Source organism: Euprymna scolopes, chromosome 29 (genome assembly GCF_053919585.1).
Source record: "Euprymna scolopes isolate OS-2025 chromosome 29, ASM5391958v1, whole genome shotgun sequence".
Taxonomy (NCBI): domain Eukaryota; kingdom Metazoa; phylum Mollusca; class Cephalopoda; order Sepiida; family Sepiolidae; genus Euprymna; species Euprymna scolopes.
Genome location: NC_136510.1, coordinates 16,327,733 through 16,349,152, shown reverse-complemented (window position 1 = coordinate 16,349,152; position 21,420 = coordinate 16,327,733). Strand labels below are relative to the sequence as shown.

The 21,420-nt window shown below is 35.4% G+C and overlaps 1 pseudogene; it reads left to right on the top strand.

Annotated features, from left to right (window-relative positions):
- The first annotated feature begins 5,023 nt into the window (after positions 1-5,023).
- LOC145252919 (5S ribosomal RNA) lies at positions 5,024-5,140 on the top strand (annotated as a pseudogene).
- Positions 5,141-21,420: the final 16,280 nt, after the last annotated feature.

Here is a 21,420-nt window from a genome sequence, read left to right as displayed (position 1 = left end):
TACAATCGTGGTGAAATTTTTTTTAACATATTAACCGATTAGTGCCACTCTATACAGAAGACACTTTGTTATTTTTTTGTTTTTGTGGGTAAATTTTTACATTAGCTCCACCTCCACAATTTTCTTTAACATGATGACTTTTAAAGGTTTTCGACAATGTTGATTACGAAAATCTCATTTAAATTTGGCACAGACAAGTACTTTTCGATGGTTGGGATTGTCTATTCCGAAAGCCATTCTAAACATGCGGAGGTTGGAGATGTCTATTCTGAAAGTCGTTCCTAATATGAGGAGGTTGAGGGTTGGCTATCAACAACGACCGTACTTTAATTTTTATGCGTGTGTGTGTGGGGGGGAGTGCGCCAACCGAGCAGTGACTTAGTTCACAATACATTGTATTCTACATTGCACTGTAGAGAACCTACTATTGATTTTATAAAATTGTATTTATATAATGTTTTAAATTAAAGTTTAATGGGTCCTGCTAGTATAGATATAGATATCTGTGTGCGTGTGTGGGAGACTTCCCTATGGATTCGGAAACGGCTGGGCCATTTTTTTTTTAATTTCACACAAATATACTTTTTGTATCTGATAGTTTTCTTAGATACGTTTTTATCGGAATGTCCCCGATAATAAAAAAAAATCACATTAAGGAAAAACAGTCCAATTTTAGAATAAAGTCAACATCACAAGTGCATATTTAAAGGTTGCATCACCGCACAAGCAGAAGGGCCCGGCGTATAAAATTAACAGTAGGTTCTTTGACATGACAGAGGTGCGTTTGAAGTGAATGATTCTGTTCAGAGTACAATTGAACCATGATACTTGACTTTCACATTTTGAACTTTAATTCAAACCATTATATAAAAACAATTTTATAAAGTCAATAGTGAACTAAGTCATTGCAAAAATGAATGTGGATCTTCCACCCAGTGCATCGTGGTGGGTTCCCGACTAGAGCAGGCATTCAATCCACTTGATAATAAAAAAAAATGTGCAATTTCATCGATTTTGATGACAATAAAAATATTGGAAGTGTTAAACATTTATTGATCCTAATTCAAGCCCGAGCAACGTTGGATCTCTCTGCTAGTAAACAATATTAGTTTTTATTCATTCTCTTTGCATTTTTTTTTAAATCCCAAAAATTCTGTACATTTTGATAAAGCGTTCCATACATAGATGAATAACCAAAAAATTATATGTCAACTCAGCAGAGTATTCCTGTAATGATCCGGTCCCTGTTGATTTTGCGGGTTCAGTTCTGTGCAGTTCTAGGAAGTCTACTCTCTCAGGCTTTGCCTTCTCTCTTTGAGAACAGATTAGTTTATTGTCAATAGCCTGAGGCTTTCTCACCCGGGAATGTCGACGAAGCTGCCCAGACAATTTTGCAGGTAAAAATGACCCTTTCACGGGGTCGCTGACACTTCAATCCCACTTCCCGACCCCGGGGTTCAAGTTCTTGCAATGGAAGAGAACTAAACAACTTCAGGATCTTTCGTCTATGTTGCTCCTCAGAAAGCGAAGTTCACCCCCAGAAACAACAAAAACGAAATATTACAAGGCCAACAGAAATTTATAATTTAGATCCAACTTATATGAAATCCAGTTAAAAAACTATTTTTTTTTCAAACATGGAGCCATGAAAAATAGGTATAAAATTACTAAAAACCGAATGAGATGAATTAAAAAATATTTGATAAAAATAGAAATATAATTTAGATAAGATATACAGTTTAAGTTTAAAAAATAATTCTTTCAAAGTATAAAGATGCTAAACAGCAAGGAATTTTAAGATTAATAGTATGAATAGAAAACTAAGAAACTTTTTAAAAAATAGCCATCAATACGTATAAAAACAACGTTGCCGTAATACAAAGAAAATATATTAATAATATTAAAGATATTTAAAACTAAGTATTAGATAATAAATAGATAATAAATAGATTAGCACCGACCCACAATTTATTAATGTGATAAATTAAAATTTAAAAATAAGTTCTAGATAGAGATGGCTTCGTTGCGGGGTTCGAATCACATGATCAACGGCAATCGTAACATCCTGTTCCGATGATTCCGGAAGCATTAAACGCTAGTGTCTGTAGATATTAAAAATGATCATTCATAATTATAATTATTTCCTTTAAGAAACATGTTTCTAAAATGTTGAGCACTGTCTGTGAATAAAAACTTTGTTGGTTGGCCTTCGTGTCACTGTAGATTGACATTTAATAATGTTTATACATTTATAAAAGTTTAAATTCACTTGAATATTGTTGAAGTTAATGGTGACCCTATGGTTATGTTCCTTGCAAATGGAGACAGAGATGGATTTGGGAGGTTTGAATCCTATGACCAGCTGCAATCGTAACTTCCGCGAGGAGAAAACACTAGTGTCTGTAGTTATTATATATATATATATATATATATATATATATATATATATATATATATATATATATATATATATATATATATATACTAGGGGGAATCGTAAAATACGCTTAAATATGATATTTTAATTTGTCCAGATTTCTTATAAATTATTATAGAGTCGTGATTTCAAAAGTGAAAAAAAAGTATTTGGGTACTATTAACTAGAATCGAAACCGAAAGCAAAACTGTAGCATTCATAGCTGGTGACGTTACCACTTAACCAACGTGACATGCATATGAAATATCAAACAATCACAGTCACAGTGATAGAGTCAGTTAGAAACGATAATCGGACTGCGACTTAGTGAAACTGATGCCCTTAGAGGCGAAGGGGGAAACCATGTACTCATTCAAACTTGAATTCCTGAGTCATCAATCGGCCGGCTGATGAATGAAAGAATCAGCATCTATATTTTGTAACTGTTTGTCTTCGTGTCGTCATTCCACCAACTGAAAGGTAAGTATGTTTTGTCTATCATCTCTGTAAACATTCCTTCAATAATGAATTCGCATCTCTCTCAGCTCTGTTATAAATGTCTCGCCCAGAATATATAAATGTCATTACCACCTCTGTTCTGAATCTCCGTTATATGTTGTCACCGATATGACCCCCCCCGTCATCCTCAATATTTATCCGCTACACAACAGCGCGAGCTGGCACCCAGCTTTGCCCTGGCATAAAATACGCTTAAATATGATATTTTAATTTGTACAGATTTCGTATATATTAGAGTCGTCATTTCAAAAGTAAAAAGAAAAAAAAAGTATTTAGGTGCCATCAGTTAGAATCGAAACCAAACATTCAAAGTTGGTGACGTTACCATTGGACTACCGTGACACGCATTTAAACTGGTTAAAAATTAAAAATTAATAATAATCTAAGATGAATGTACAAAATTTTTAACGTTTTTTTTTTTTTTTTTTTCAATTTTGACCCATTTTTGAACCTTTTAAAAACTATTTTAACCGGCTAAACGCCCATAAAGAACGGCCCGTGATAGATTCAATACTTTGAGGTCCGTAGCACAGCTCTGTGACTTTTAGTTATGGAGACAGACAGACAGACAGACGGACAGACAGGCCGACAAACAAACAAACATATAGGAGTTTATATATTAGATACACACACACACGCGCGCGCACGCACGCACACATACACACACACACGCACACATATATCAATCAATAACGACACAATAGAATAAAATGAAAGCAACTTTATGTCTAAAGCTAATATTTCGTCTTCATTTATGTAAATAGTAAAAAATAAGAATGGATACTAATTACAAATTATAAAGAAATATCAGCAGTAAACATGAAAATGTAAGGCGGGGGCAGAGACGGTGGAGGTGAAAGCAGGACCAGAAGAAAGTCCAGACATAAAGGTTCCTTCGTTATTGTAGCGATATTTAAAACATGAAATAGTGGATTTCAAGTGAAACCGATGGTCTCTACTAAATTGTCGTATCTCAGCAATGAAAATATCCCAAAATTACGAAAAACGATAAGGTAGAAAAATAATTACCAATGAAAATGGTTTTCGAAGACAACGAAAATTAAGTTTTGTGAAATAAATATTTTTTAGTTTTCAGATAATATTTATTTCCCTTTTGTAGCAATTAGAACTCTTCGTTTGTTTGTTTGTTTTTTTGCAAAAAACTAAATTTTTCGCTAATTGTCCATGAAAACTATTTTTATTAATAATTCATTTTCTATCTTATCGCTTTTCGTAATTTTTGGATATGTCCATTACCGCGACAAGGCAATTCAATAGATACCATTGATTTAAATTGAAATCCAATAGTTCAATTTTCGAATTTCGCTATAATAACGAAGAACCGACGTGAATAGATATACCTGTTAGAAAAGAAAACGGGAGATAGTATAGAATAAAGTGTCATTTCACTTTTAAAGAACGTGAAGGTGTACTAGAAATGCAGTCAAAAAGTCGGTCATGGTTAAACTCAACGAGACATCAAAGAGGATGGAGGAAACCAGAACCATGGATGAAGTAAATAATTAGATATTTTTTAAGTATGAAATTTAAAAAAAAAATAGTTATACTTGTAGAGGTATTGTTGAATAGCAGGGTATCAAAGTATCGATATTTGATTGAATGTTTTGCTTCAGCTAGACGGACACGATGACGTGGGCATATCGACATGTTATTTTGAGGTGATAACAGATACTTGTACATGAGGGGCTTCAAACGATGAGAGGAGACAATATTCCATTGATGGAGAGTTAGACAAATGTTCTTTGATGAAGAAGAAGAAGAAGAAGAGGAGCGTATATAATAACAACAGTCTATGTCATTTTTTAATTTTTTTTTTTTATTACATTTTCACTCCAAACAAGGCACATTGCCACTTTGATGTAGGGGGCTACTATCAGGGACATAAACATCAGGGTATGTAGGGAGTTAGGCAGCAAGATGTCGGCTCACGTTACACTTGAACTTCTGCATGTCAGTACAGTTGGGGAAGCAGGAACCAGGAAGGGAATTCCAAAGTCTAGCTGTTCTGGGGAGGAAACTACTGGAGTAGAAGGCTCTCTTACATCTAGGGATCTCTACTGTGAAGGGGCGTACGGCACAATCACGTTGACACACCGGTTCTTGCCAGATCACCGAAGTTAAGCAACGTTGAACCCGGCCAGTACCAGATGGGTGACCATTTGGGAAGGCTAGGCGCTGTATGTACCTTCTGGGAAGGTTGGGCGTGGGGCCAGCACCCTCACCCCGTAAAAAGAATTCCTCGATACAAAAGCATCTACAAAAAAACGCATTCACCGTTAAAGTACTTGTAGAACAGGCAGAGGGATATAACATTTCGTCGATGGGACAGAGGTTGAAGCTTAGATGACAGTTCAGGACCTACCAGATTGGCGACTCTCTTTTGCCCCTTGTCTAGGAGTGAGAGACTAGTGGCAGATGCACCAGCCTAAGACAGAGTCTGTGAACATTTAAGAGTCAGAGAAACATTTTATATTACAGTAACAATCAGGACAAATTCACATACTTGCTTTTCTTCGAAAAATGACGTCACACGACGTCATATTTCATATAACATTTATTTACACACTGTCAACATTTCGGAGATTACAACGCTTCGGATCTTGATTTCGCCGGCTTCCGCAATGTCTTCTACCCCGATTTCTCGTCTGACTTCTTCGACTGACTTTCGACTCCTTTCGTCTCTTTTGTGACTAACGTCCGCATATATTTTAAATACTATTCTTTTGTGATTAGGTTATTTGCACGTCCACAAAGAATCCTATCAGCCGACATCTGTATCACGTATCTAGGTATTATGATTGTTAATGCACATTATTTTCTATTAAAACATATTTGTTTTTATTTATCTAAAACTCCTTCCTGTTACTGTTTATAAAATCTAGTCAAGTTAAATTCCTAAAACGTCATTTAACCATATCTGTCCTTGAATTACATTTTTCTCTTGAAAACAAATCTAATTCAATGTACACGATAATAATAATTAATACTCTTCTTGCTCAGGTAATTCGGCGATACCCCTGATGTGCTAATATGCAACAAGGGGAATTCATCAGAAAAAAAACGCTGAACATAAGAGTTTTCGTCATGCGTACAACATAATCGCATTGAAGCACTGGTACTCGTTTGATCATCATAGTTAGGCAATGTGAATGCTGGCCAGTACTAGATGGGTGACCATTTGGGAATGCTAGGTGCCGTATATCATCTTCCCATGACGAGAATATATCTGCGACTGGAGACTGCTTGTGGATTTCATATACGATCTAAACTTTCTCCTCTAATAATAATGAGGGGAAATCATCAGAGATAGACGCCGTCACGTGGAACATAAAAGGTAAGATGATCATAACCAAAGCCTCGGCCGAGAGATTTTGCATCTCGTTGTATGCATGGTCCTGGATATTACCTTAAACTATATTCGATGGTGAGGTCCCAGCTTGTGGAAATCGACTTGAAAACAACAAATAGATTCTATTAAAAAATTGTTTTTCAAAAATCTTTGGATTCGGCATTAAATAACCTGAAAAGGGTTGATATGACGTAAAACAAAAACAACCAACCAACCCGTTGTATGCAACAGAATAACGTATTGTAACATGTAGAAAAATGAAATACGCGCAAAATAAATATTTACGAAATAATTTCTTACGCACATAAAAGTTCTCAATGAACAAGTGCTTCTTGTTAGTTAACACTTAGCAGTATGGATTAACTTTGTCAAGGCTCGAACACACAACGGCTTTGTCTGAAATCCTCGTTACTAGCATGCGAGGCGAGTACTCCACCACCACCTCACATACAAGAATATCTATTTCACTAACACAGCTCAAGCAAACCGCGGCGAAGGCAAACTGTGAAATAGATACATCAAATGTAACATGGAAGCGATTTCGTAAAAAGTAAATGGATCACAAAAACATATTTTCTAAAATAAGTTTCCGATTTTTAACATAATCTTTTTTTTTTCTTCTTCTTTTTTTGAATTATTGTCGTAGAAGATTCAAGATATGTTAGAAAACCTTGATTGTTTAGAAAATCTGGAATCTGCTTTTCTGTATTATGTATTAATAAATGCTCTGGTATTACGAATTAATATCCAATTGCCATTGCTCCCAGGTCCACTCTGATCCTGAGTGGTAGTACCTGTTAATAGTAGTAGGTGCTTTGATATGACAGGGGCGCGTTCGAAATGAATGTTTCTGTTTAAAGCATAATAGCACAATGATACTTGACTTTTTCATTTTAAACTTAAATTCAAGTCATTATCACCGCACAAGCAATAATGTCAGGCATATAAAATCAACAGTAGGTTCTTTGATATGACAAGGGCGCGTTCGAAATTAATGTTTCTGTTTAGAGAACAACTGAAGCATGATACTTCACTTTTGCATTTGAAACTTTAATGCAAGCTATTATATATAAAAATATTTTTATAAAATCAGCAGTAGATTCTCTACAGTGTAATGTAAACTACAATATATTGTGAACTTAGTCATTGCGAGAGGCATCTGAAGCTTCCTCAAGGTGCATCGCGATGGGTCTCAGAATAAACAATCAATTGACTGAAAAATGGGATATTTCATCGATTTCACTGGCAATAAAAATATGGGAGTGTGAACATTTGTTGATTATCATTCAATCCCGGGCAACGTCAGATTAACCTTGCTAGTATATATATATATATATATATATATATATATATATATATATATATATACATACATACATATATATATATATATATAAATATATATATATATATATATATAGAGAGAGAGAGAGAGAGAGAGAGAAAGATAAATCGCGTGTGTGTGTATGTGTGTGTGTGAGAGAGAGAGAGAGAGAAAGAGAGAAAGTAAATAAATATATTCATTGAAGATCAATCGTGTGTAAGATAGATAGGGAGATGAGTAGATAGATAGTATGAGAGAGAGAGAGAGAGAGAGAGAGAGAGAGAGAGAGAGAGAGAGAGAGAGTAAAGAAATCAAAGCATTGGAGAACATTTTTCGTTGCACATTGTATTTATTTTGTTTTTTATATCGACCTGTTTCTGCGTTCCACATTATCGAACGCCGTGCAATTCGACAAGGCTGATTCATTTCCGGTTCAGTCGGAAAATGTCCAATTGGCTCAGTTTGCATTCGACGTCACAGACGAGTCACAGCACACATACATACAAAAACATGGAATCGAACATCAGAGAACAATTGTAATAATAATTATTTATATTTATTTGCGTCCCACAACAATTAGATGTGACACAAAGCCGGAAGGTGAAGAGCACTGGCCAGGTACAAAATAGCCGATAACGGACCTTGTGATCTCACAAGAGTGTTGGAATTTTTTTTGTAACAATAATGGTGCATCCCCCCTGTTTACATTTATTATTGTTTATCTGGTTCTTATATATGATTTTTTTGTGTTTTGTGTCCATTATGATTTTTAGTTTCGTATATTTTGGGTTTGTACGAAACCCCCTTTAATTTGGAGAAAAGAAAAATGCTAGCTCTGTAATGACGTCACGAGCTCAGCGCGTATTTCGTCCTCTTTTGAAATTCTGCGGACGAGGAGAGTGAACGTGTTGTTCATTGCCCGGCGCTGAAAATGGAATTTTGACGAGCCCTCCTTCAAAGAAGTAAACCCGGCAAGAAATTAATACCCGGCTGTGACGAGACAGACTTCTGGAAACTATTTACGTGACTACGGTTCTGCACGTATTTTAGGAGGAGTTGAATTTAAAGAAAATACCTTTTACGTGACAAGGTATTATGGAATTTCCTATCCGAACAAGCGACGAGGTCTTGCTCCTGTAATACATGTGTGTCTACGGTTTTCATGCAACATGGAGGGAAGGAAAATTCTAAAAGAACTTTAAACAAAAAGAAAAAGAAAAAGGCACGTGCCTAACTAGCTTTCAATTGTGAGTACGCTCCTAAAATTAATTTCATATGCGAGTGTGATTAGGAGATACTACTATTCTGTATATTATTGTTGTATTCGTTAATGGATACACACAACTTCTTTATAAGAACCAGCAGTGTTGTTATTTTTTCATTACATGTTACTTTTTTCATATGTTACCTTGCCGTTTAAGTTTAATGCCCGCAAAGGGAAAAATTTGCAACTTATTGTAAATAAAGTTCCTTCTTCATTTCAAATCAAGACATTTATATTTTATTCTTTACCCCCTCCTCCTCTTTTGTTTCATGCTTTTTATTTCAGCTTAGTTACTTTAGCGTCGAATTTATCTGGAAGTAAGATAAATTCCGACAAGAGCAGCGACGGAGCCACGTATTCTCATGAGATATAGAGTCTCTCTTGACCGATTTCCCACAAGGTCACAACTTCGACACCCAAAACTTCTTTCTGCTAAAGAAAAGTATCATTTCAAGGGAGATAACTTTGTCATCCCTATAGTCATGTTTTAATAATGTAGGGGTATAATAGAAAAGAACACCGGTTGCTAAGACACTAATGGGTTACTTCTTGTTGGGCAGAGAGACCCGGGTAGCAGGACGCGAACGCATGCTTACCTCACGGTGAGCCGAATTCCACGTGGGTAAATATAAGGTAACGCTGTCCTAGATACTATACCTACCTCGTCGAGACAACCGCGCGCAAGAGAGAGAGAGAGAGAGAGAGAGAGAGAGAGAGAGAGAGAGAGTAAAACCCTTTCACTGTATGTTATATTATGTTATGTAACTTGTTTTTGTTACGCCTGTTTATGTGTTAATTAAACGTGTTTCATGTATTTCAGCGTATTTTCTCCTTATTCCGTGTTCCCCATTGCGCCCGGTTCTATATATAAGTCTTTTTCTTTTTTCTTTTTTGTTTTTTTCAGAGTAAAAAAGTAATGAAAACAAACGCAGAAATCATATTGCAGAGCTTAAAAAAATCTCCAATAGATTTTACACCAGTCACGGGTTATGTCCCTTTGCAGAAATTTAACTACGTTTTTTTAATTTAATTTCAAAATCAAGTCTGGATCATTTTTGTGACAAATAATTTTACTTTTTCACCTAAGTATGATATTGAAACTGAAAATAAATGTAACATTTAAAGGCATGCAAAAACATATTCTTTATTTATTTATTTTTTTTTTAAGTTTACATTAAAAAGTGTTAAGTAAAATTTAATGCCACAAAATGGAGATACAAGTTTGTAAAACATCTCTGCAAGTTTGAAAATTGTTTTACAAACGTATTTTGTAAACTTTTAAAATGAATATAAGATTTAGTTTTAAATGTACCAATTTTTAATATGGACTTATTGTATTGGACATCTGTAGATTAACGTTCAGAAAAGGGGATAATATCGACAGTACCAGATACAAATACCATACCCAAGATTCTTAGAAAGTACGAACTGTGCTGTATATGTATATGTTCTCCAAGATGCGTGCGTTTCGTGGAAAGGTGGCCAGACAGCATAATCAAGACTCTGGGGCATCGTATATTTTATTGGTCATTGATAAAGGTAAAATTGAAAAGGAATAGAGCATTGTTTCTGAAACACATGAATCCAAAAATGAAAACAAGACAGAGACGAGGAGTTTACTAAAACCTTAAAGAGAGTCGTATGCTTAATAAGATCCCAGAATAGAAAGCATTTCGAGCATAAAAATAAAGCTAGAAGGAAGAAAACACAAATTATATTAAGATATCAACGAGTTACAAGTGAGGAGAAATAATATGCTAACACATAGGGAAACAAAGCCTTTCCGGCTGACTACAATATGGTCGTCTTCAAGTCCAACGTAAACAAGTTCTTGATGAGCAGTTCCCCTTAAATAATCCAATTTACCAAATTTCCACTGCTAACAATTACTACGTCACTGTCCCATTGACCACTGTACACTTATTAACCCTTATCCTCGAGTGGCCTCTGGGCCTTGATAAGTGGTGATTTCTTTGTAAAAAAAAGAAGGATAAAAGAAATAATACTAAAAAAAACCCAAAAACGTTTCTGAATTTTGGAGATGAGGATTGGTTATATTATTTGGATTCTTCGGACTACTGTTCTCATCTTGAGTGTGGTTTTCACAACGTTTCGGTCGATGTAGCCTTCGACCTTCTTCGGGTGTATCTTGTCGAACTCGGAAATGTTTCTATCGAACTCGGGAATTTGGAAAAATCAGTTATAAGGTTCAATTCTCAGTGTGGACGACCGAAAAAATACAACTGCGAATTAATTAGGACGTCTATTAAGTCATGGCTGACGGAACAAGAGCGTGCTACTCTCGTGAAGTAAATAAAGGGTTCCGTTCGAAATTCCGTCCAAATTCCCGAGTTCAACAGAAACGTTCCCGAGTTCAACAAGATACACTCGATGATGGCTGGAGATAACATCGACCGAACCGTTCTGAAAATTACACTCAAGATGAGAACAGTAGTCCGATGAATCCAAATAATATATAAAAAAATAACACGAGTACTATTTGAAAGAAGAAACCCAATAATTTTCACCGGTGATGCTAAAAAAATGTCGATATACTCCAAAAGATTAAAAAAAAAAATACACCATAAGTGTCGTGAAGAAGGCAGCTAAAGGGGGTATAGTTTCCTCCCCTCAGCAAGAACTGTGACAAGAACTGGAAAGTGGGATTGAAAAAGTCAGTGCTCAAGACAAGGAGCTCTCTGACTCTGAAAAAGATGCCTGTGCAGCCTCGTTGACATTCCCGGCAAGGTGTCTCAGGCGATTAGCAATAAAGTAACCGTTCCTCAAAGAGAGAAGGCAAAGCCTGGGAATGACTGCACAGAACTAACATCTCAGCACAATCAACAGGGACCAGGTCATTACAGGAATGGTCTAATATCTGTTGATTTTGGGGGCCGAGGATAAAAATCCCTAGCCGAGTTGGCAGGTAAATAGATTAAGAACAAGCACCAGAATCCTCTGCCGGCGACAAGTCTAAAGAAATCCCCCCCCCCCCACGCACATAAAAAAAAAAAAAAACGGTCGGCAAAGGGAGATAAATGCTAAAGGATTTATCCTACGCTAGATAGAACAATATGTTTTTTTTTTGTTTTTTTTTTACACAGTGATGACCACTTATCAAGACCCGGAAGCCACTCAGGGATAAGGGTTATTGCAATTACATTACGTTAGTGTGGAGATTTGATGAAGTGTTTACTTAAGGGGGCGGTTCATTAGGAATTTGTTAACGTTGGACTTGAACACATCCAAGTTGTAGTGCGGTGGGAAGCAGGCAGACGGAACAGAGTTCCACAGGCGCGCAGTTCTAAGAAAGAAGCTTTGTTCATGGAATCCACGTTTTGATTTAGGCACAGATAAAGAGTGAGGGAAATTTTTCACAGTGGATTCAGCTAGACGGGTGTTTTTCGTGAAATATTGGCGAGGGGGAACCAGAGATTGGAGTTCAGACGAGCACCTGCCATGGAAATAACGATAAAACAAGGATAGGCTCGCAACGTCTCTTCTGTGGGAAAGAGGTTGCAGGGTAGAGAAAAGGGCATCCCCCACTAAGCCTCGAAGTCTATTTTGTACTCTGTCAAGGCAGAATAGGCTGTTTTTAGCAGCTCCTGCCCAGATATGGCAACAGTATTCCATCCTTGGACGTACCTGGCTTTTATATAGATAGAGAATTGCATCAGTAGTGAGATATCTTCTGGAGCGGTAGAAGGATCCCACCATTTTCCCAGCGACCTTGGCAACAGACTTGATGTACATGTTCCATTTCAGATCAGGAGTAAAGGACAAACCCAGAACATTGTCAAAACACGGGCCTCTCCCAGACGAGAGCCATCCATTTCAATTGATGCCAGATGGGGATCAGAGCGTTGATGATGTAAGTATAGGAGTCTGGTTTAAGATGCATTAAAGATAATTAGCCACTTCTTCACCCACTGAACCACGCGCTCGAGATCAGAGGAGAGAGAAACAGAGAGAACTTTGTCATTTACAGCCTTTGATGTGTTGCCGTAGATGGTCGTGTCATCAGCATAGATGTCAACGAATGATTTAAGTATGTGTTTAGGGAGGTCATTGATGTAGATCAGGAAGAGAGTTGGGCCCAGGATTGACCCCTGAGGGACTCCAGCATTTATATTGCAGGCCTCCGATTTTTGTCCATCGACCACTACTCTTATGAGCCTATCAGAGAAAAATGATTTAATGATTGAGAAAACATTTCCAGTTATACCGTAGCTGGAAATCTTGTGAAGTAGACCCTTATGCCATACCTTGTCGAAAGCCTTTGATATGTCAAGAGCAATAACCCTAGAAAGGAAGCCTTTGTCAAGAGATTCACTAATCCTGTGAGATATAACCGTCAGCACATCTGCGGTAGATCTTGCAGAGCGGAAACCATATTGTGTGTCACTAAGAAGGTTATTTCTGCTGAGGTGGTTGACTATTTCTCTATTTAATATGGATTCCAGCAACTTACTCATAACACACAGGAGACTTATTGGTCTGTACTGAGAGGGAGATGACTTATCACCTGAATTCTTAAATACAGGGCAAACTGATGAGGTCTTCCAGGGAGTCGGAAAGACCTTCTCCTTAAGGCAGCGCTTAAATAGTTTCGTAAGTATGGGAGAAAGTTCTGGTTGAAGCTTTTTTAACACTATAATTGGGATGCCATCAGGGCCAGTTGCTTTACTGGAATCAAGGTTCTTGATTAGCTTGGCGACCTCATGCACGGATATTTTTATGTTACCTAGCTTGTTCTGTGTTATAGGAGGAAATATGGGGAGTTGATGGCCTTCGTCGCATAGAGTAGAATTAGCTGCAAAGTTCTTGGCAAATAGTTTGGCCTTGTCTGACGCTGACGAGATGACCTCTGGTCCATTGATAATGGTTGGGATAGAACGCACACTTCTGTTCAGGATCCTATTTGTTATTTGCCAAAACTGGTGGGAACCAAGCCGCTGATCAGCTACCTTGGATTTAACAGACTGGGCATATAGCTCTCTTGCATTTTTTATTACTCTTTTACAGTGGTTGCTGGCGTTCCTGAAAGCAACTTTAGTCTCAGTGCATCTATTACGTTGGTAGCTATGGAAAAAGTGATTTCTGTGCGCGATAGCAGGAGCACATTCTGGGGAGAACCATGGCTGGCTGTTAGGTTTTTGTTGGAATTTTTTAGATGGTATGAATTGGTCTATGCCTACAATTAACCATTCGGTCAGATCTGATACTATAGAGGACACTTCCTTTTTAAACATGGAGTGCAGAGGTAAATCAGATATGAATGTTTTGTATAATGTTATGTGTAGTTTTTTTTCTTGCATTTTGTATTTGTATTTGTCAACTGTAATTAATGCGTAAATTTTACTTCACATCCGTTTCATATCTTCTAGCGATGCGACGATTCCAATATTTTTCCCGATTCCGATTCTGTTTTAAATTTCCGATTCCGATACAATTACCGATTTCGATACAATTATCGATTCCGATACCGGTTCTTGTAAAATCTCTCAATATTTAATCGTAGTGTTGTATTTTTTTTCTTTTCTTTTCAGATTACCGTAAAAACCAATGTATTACATATATATTTTTTTGCAAATATAAAACATACACTTCTGCATAAATTGTACTTGGCATTCCTTTTCGCATCTTCCAATATGTCTGTTGGGGAGCTCTAAGTTTGTTTTGTCTTGTATTCGTTTTAGTTATTGTTTGAAACAAAATTTGCGGTGTCGACGCCGATCAAGCGTACAAACATCACAGAATTGGTGAATTTGGCACACGAAGGAAACATTTTCCTTTTACATTCTATTCAAAAAATGTTCTATGCCCCCCCCCCCGTCGAAAACCCTAACTCTAACCCTCTTTCACCGCCCGGCGTCAATTGTTCCGCTTAATTACATTGTTCTTCAGAAGCGACTACCATTTTTGTTTAATAAAATCCGAATTCATTAATCCAATTCTTCTCGACCTGTTTTTTTTCTTTCACAGAAGTTTTTTTCAGTTGTTGAAACAAAACGAATAAAAGTCGATAAAAAAAACATTTTTGTTTTATGTTTCCTACTCACATTAATGATGCCCGATGTTCTGCTATAAAAAATATTGGCAAAGTTCCATAAATTTACGTTTCCTTTCCTTTTTTTTTTATAGTCGGAGCATTCCCTGACGTTTTTCGTGCGTGTGCGTTCGGCGGTCGGTAAAACCCGTGTTACATCTCATACCTAATAAAAAGAACAAGATTCACAATTGGCCTCTGGGCTAGGATCAAACTGTACTATCGTGACGCCGAAAGACTGGTCTTCTTTAGTTGAACATTGACAGAGGAATCTGCGTGAAACTCTATGGTCGATAGCGCATTAATTGACCTTATTCTCCATCATTCAATGAATTTAAATCCAACTAGACATCCAGCGCAGATGTGCTGTTTGTCCTTTCAACATCAAGTGCCGGTGTGCCTTCCTTATCAGAACTTGTGCCTTCCACATCAACAGAAGACCCACCTTTGCTTCTTCAAACGTCTACAAGTACTCCAAATCCAATGAAGAAAACCATGAAGGATTTCTTTATGAGAAAGTTGACACCGATGCTATCTAGGCCCGAAAGAAAAAAACGATACTAACAAAGACAAAGGGCTATTAAAAGGCAATATGGAGAGACATCAGCTGAATATCTGCAGCGACTTTAAAAAGATGAAGAAGAGAAAGCAGCAAGAAAAAAAAAAAGGAAAAAAAAAATAGAAGCCAGGGTCTCCAGGGTTAGGTCGAGAGACAGGAAAAAGACTCAGAATTCTGGTATGAGGTCAAAAGTAGGGGTTGCATAGCCAAATGCTGGCATCTCAGAGCGAAACGCTGACATCATAGAACTACAAAGAAACAACGATTACTCAGACAGTGATGGTGACCCTGATTTGGGTTCCTTCCAAAGCCAGAAGAAACATGTTGGAAAGTTTCTTTTCTGCTATGAACTAAGGCCTGTGCAGTTCATCTTTTGTCATATACAATTGACAGTTGAACTGATTGCCTTTCTCTTTTCCAGCCATGCCTATGCCTATTCTATACTGTTAAATGCTCAGTTTACCGGTTGGCTATATTTCTATCTTAATTTGTTGATGTTTCCCACATTATGCAATTTTCAAACGGAAAGTATGGAATTACCCCATTTTCAAATGTACTCAACGATTTTTAAATCAACTTTTCTACTTTTTTGTTTGAGTCTATTCGTTCTTGGTCAGGTCTGTGATAACTGCACTGGCTATAATACCTTTTTATTTATATCAAATGTTGATATGCCTTACGCAATAATCAGAATTCATCAAATCAAAAGGTATGGCATGGAATTGACCCAGCTTACCCTATATATTCGGTACAATATAATAATCAATAGAATATTGGCTCTAAAACAATGAATATGAATTCTGCATAAATTAAAATATCATATTTAAGCGTATTTTATGAGCGACCACGCAGAGCGGACACTACTATGTACGATAAACTGCATTAATTTTTTTTTTTAATTTTGATATTCATCTGTCCTTAGGTCATATAGTAGTGAATACTGCTGGGAAGATAAATGTTTTGGTTTCGATTCTAGCTGATGGCACCCAAGTTATATTTTTTAACTTTTGAAATAACTACTATATATTGAGTACAATATGATAATCAATAAAATATTGGCTCTATAATTATGAATACGAAATCTACATGAATTAAAATATCATATTCAAGCGTATTTTACGACCGGGCAACGCCAGGTGGCCTGCTAGTATCTATCTATCTATCTATCTATCTATCTATCTATCTATCTATCTATAAAAGTGAACGTGTCTGTGTGTGTGTGTGTGTCTGTCTGTCTGTCTGTATGTGTGTCTGTCTGTGTGTACATTTCCCTACGCAATAACTCTGTCAATGTAAAGTCTACAGACTCGAAATTTGATATACAGGGTACTGAGATTTGGGAAAATCTTTTTGATTGGTTTTCGGCCAGATATTTGGCTGTTAAGGGGTTAAAGTTCAACGATTTGACCCTTGAGAACTCTACCAAACTCCTCCGACAATTCGGGGTCTAAACATTTGAAATTTTAGATATAGGTTCCTTGGACATGGATCTAACTTAATAACTTGATTTGAGCCCAAAGCAATAAACGTTAGGGGTCAAAATTAAAAAAATTGACTTTTTCTTTTTTTTTTTGCTCAGCATACACCTCCAAACATCCGGGCAACGTCGGGCGTAAATGCTAGTATATCTATAAAAGTGACCGTGTCTGTGTGTCTGTCTGTCTGTCTGTCTGTGTATCTGTGTACATTTTCCTTCGCAATAACTCTGTTAATTTTCAGTCTACAAACTCGAAATTTGATATACAGGGTACTGAGATTTGGGAAAATCTTTTTGATTGGTTTTCGGCCAATTTTTTTTTTTTTTTTTTGCTCAACATACACCTCCAAACACCCGGGCAACGCCGGGAATCCATGCTAGTATATCTATAAAAGTGAACGTGTCTGTGTATCCGTGTGTCTGTGTGTCTGTGTGTCTGTGTGTGTGTACATTTCCCTACGCAATAACTCTGTCAATTTTTAGTTTACAGACTCGAAATTTGATATACAGGGTACTGAGATTTGGGAAAGTCTACGTGATCAGTTTTCGGCCAGAAATTTGGCTGTTAAGGGGTTAAAATTCAACGATTTGACCATTGAGAACTCTACCGAACTCCTCCGACAATTCGGGGTCTAAACATTTGAAATTTTAGATATAGGTACCTTGGACATGGATCTAACTTAATAACTTGATTTGAGCCCAAAACAATAAATTTTAAGGGGTCATGATAGGGGTCAAAATGAAAAAAATATTGACCTCTGCGGTCTCTACCAAATTACTCAGACAATTTCTGGTCTAAACATTTGAAATTTGACATAAAGGGTATTCAGAGATAGGCCAAGCTTTTTAATCGGTTTGGGTCGAAAATTTTCAGTTACCAATATATAAATGTATGTATGTATGTATGTTTGCATGTCTGACTAAAACATTTTACATAGGCGACGGATTTTCTCAAGATCAGTATGGTTTTGAAGTTCGACCTTTCAGACGACAAATATCGAATACTTGGCTGAAAACATTAATATCTTTATCTTCGACTGGGAACTTTTCTACAGGAGAGGGTCGCTTTTTTTCGCCGATATTTTTTAAAGTCATCCTCTTCTTTCGATTGTCTAGCCTTAATTTAAAAAAATGTCACTTCCGGTTTGGCCGTGGTCGTAACAGCATAGACGTCAGGTTTTCCCCCGTTCTTTTTCTCCTTCGCGGTACGGTTTCGAGTCTGCCTTTCTACTACCACTTTTTTTTTGGCTTTTTTTTTTCGCTCAACAGACACATCCAAAGACCCGGGCAACGCCGGCCTTAAATGCTAGTATATATATATATATATATATATATATATATATATATATATATATATATATATATATATATATATATGCAAAACGATTGATTATAGTTTCGTAAAAAAGCTTTTAACTCAGTAGACACTTTGATTTATAGGAATAACCACGAGAAAAGATCGGAATTAATATGGTAAATATATTCTGATTTCCATGACCAATTTTTGGGGCCATGAGAACATAGTGTGTTATATATCTTTTATCCGTTTCTTTTCTGTTTAATGATAAAACAATTAATGACTACCTTTGATTTTAGAAGGGCATTGTATTCGTTTTTATTGTTTCAATCCTCTCAACCCTCCTTAAGATGCACACTTCTTTGGCAGCGGAAATAATAATAATAATAATAATAATAATAATAATAATAATAATAATAATAATAATAATAATAATAAGTCTACGTAATTTGATTGAAGCAAAAAACTTACAAATGATTATTATTTCAAACTAGCAGAACCCGTTATGCGGCGTTGCCCGGTGGAAGCATGCCACCCTCCTCTCGTAGAAAAATTAAAGTACGGTTGTTGTTGTTGTTGTTGTTGTTGTTGTTGTTGTCCAGTCCCCAACCTTCTCGTGTTAAGAACGGCTTTCAAGATAGACACCCCACACCTCCCCATGTTAAGAACGGCTTTTGGAATGGTCACCGGGAACATTCCCATGTTAAGAACGGCTTTTGGAATAGAAAACCCATTTTGGTAGTGGTGATGGCTGTCAAAATATTTGCCGCAAATTTAACTTTGATAATCGCTGTCAGGATCCCCACGCACAAATACTATGAACCAACAATGAAATTTTGTGGTGGGAATGCCAATTGGATTAATTAGACTTGTTCTTTGCCTCTGCATACTAATCTGGTGATCGGTGATTTAAAGTGCATAATACAGGGCTTTATATCGCAAAAACTACTTGTATCCTATAAATATAAATGAAATTTTCTTAATCAACATAGTAGAAAACCTATACAAGGCGTCATTTTAAAAGAAAAGTTGTAGGTAGATCTAAGGTAAAAATTTATCAAAAAAACAAAAAAAACAATAGGTCTATAATCAAACAGGCACCATGTATGATTGTTGTTGTTCTTGTTGTTGTTGTTCAATACCCAATCTCCTCATGAGAAGAACGGGTTTCAGAATAAATACCCCAATCTCCTTATGTTAAGAACGGCTTTCGAGATGGCCACTCCCAGCCTCCTCATATTAAGAACGGGTTTTGGAATGGTCACCCGCAACATTCCCATATTAAGAACGGCTTCCAGAAAAGACACAATATCCTGTGAGTGGGGGGGAGGCAGAATATTTTGAATATTTGATAGTCGCTGTCAGGATCCTGATGTGCAAAGACTACGAACCGAAAGAAAAGTCGTCATTTTAAAGAAAAGTGTGTCTATCATTTTTCTACAATCAACCTGCATGTAATATATGGGCGTCAACTTAATTCTAAGCGGTTAATGCAGAATACAAAGAATAAACAATGGTAACCGTAAGTAATAATGTTTTGTTCAGGATTATTTTGTGTGTGTTTTTTTTCGGGGGTGGGGGGGTCTGTGCGATCGAAAGGGGACTAGAAGTTCACGTGTGTACTATCAATAACAGTGGTCATACGAAAAAAGTTTAGAAACTTATTTAAAGCACCTCGTATACAGATATGAATAGAGAGAGAGAGAGAGAGAGAGAGAGAGAGAGAGAGAGAGAGAGCTCAAAATCATTCATTCATTATAAGTTAGTAGTCGATAAGATTAAAACATATTGATCCTTCGTTCTCAAATTGTCTCTTTGAGTCTAGCAATCTGCGTTCATCAAGTTGAACCCGACTTTCATAAAATATTTTTGCTGACTCTGAAAAAGTAACGGTATAAAGGGAATTCACGTTAGTATAAAGACATGTAAAAAACGAAGAGTATTTAGATTGTTGAGTTAACTATTCATATATACGTGTGAGTAAAAACAAAAATGATTAATGCTTTGTATAATGTTATTTTTATGGTCTTTATATTAATGTTATGTATAATGATGTATTTATGTTTTATTATTAATATTTTGTATAATGTTGTGTTTATGTTTTTATATTAATGTTTTGCATAATGGGCTATTTATGTTTCATTATTAATATTTCATATCATGTTCTATTTACGTCTTATTATTAATATTTTGTATAATGTTGTATTTATATTTTATATTAATGTGTTGTATAATGTTGTATTCATATTTTTATATTAATGTGTTGTATAATGTTGTATTTATAGTTTTATATTAATGTGTTGTATAATGTTGTATTTATAGTTTAATATTATTGTGTTGTATAATGTTGTATTTATATTTTTATATTAATGTGTTGTATAATGTTGCATTTATAGTTTTATATTAATGTGTTGTATAATGTTGTATTTATATTTTTATAATCATGTGTTGTATAATGCTGTATTTATATTTTTATATTAATGTGTTGTATAATGTTGTATTTATAGTTTAATATTATTGTGTTGTATAATGTTGTATTTATATTTTTATATTAATGTGTTGTATAATGTTGTATTTATAGTTTTATATTAATGTGTTGTATAATGTTTTATTTATATTTTTATAATCATGTGTTGTATAATGCTGTATTTATATTTTTATATTAATGTGTTGTATAATGTTCTATTTATATTTTTATATTCATGTGTTGTATAATGTTGCATTTATATTTTTATATTAATGTGTTGTATAATGTTGTATTTATAGTTTTATATTAATGTGTTTTATAATATTGTATTTATATTTTTATATTAATGTTTTGTATAATGTTGCATTTATATTTTTATATTAATGTGTTGTATAATGTTGTATTAATATTTTTATATTAATGTGTTGTATAATGTTGTATTTATAGTTTTATATTAATGTGTTGTATAATGTTGTATTTATAGTTTAATATTATTGTGTTGTATAATGTTGTATTTATATTTTTATATTAATGTGTTGTATAATGTTGTATTTATAGTTTTATATTAATGTGTTGTATAATGTTGTATTTATATTTTTATAATCATGTGTTGTATAATGCTGTATTTATATTTTTATATTAATGTGTTGTATAATGTTGTATTTATATTTTTATATT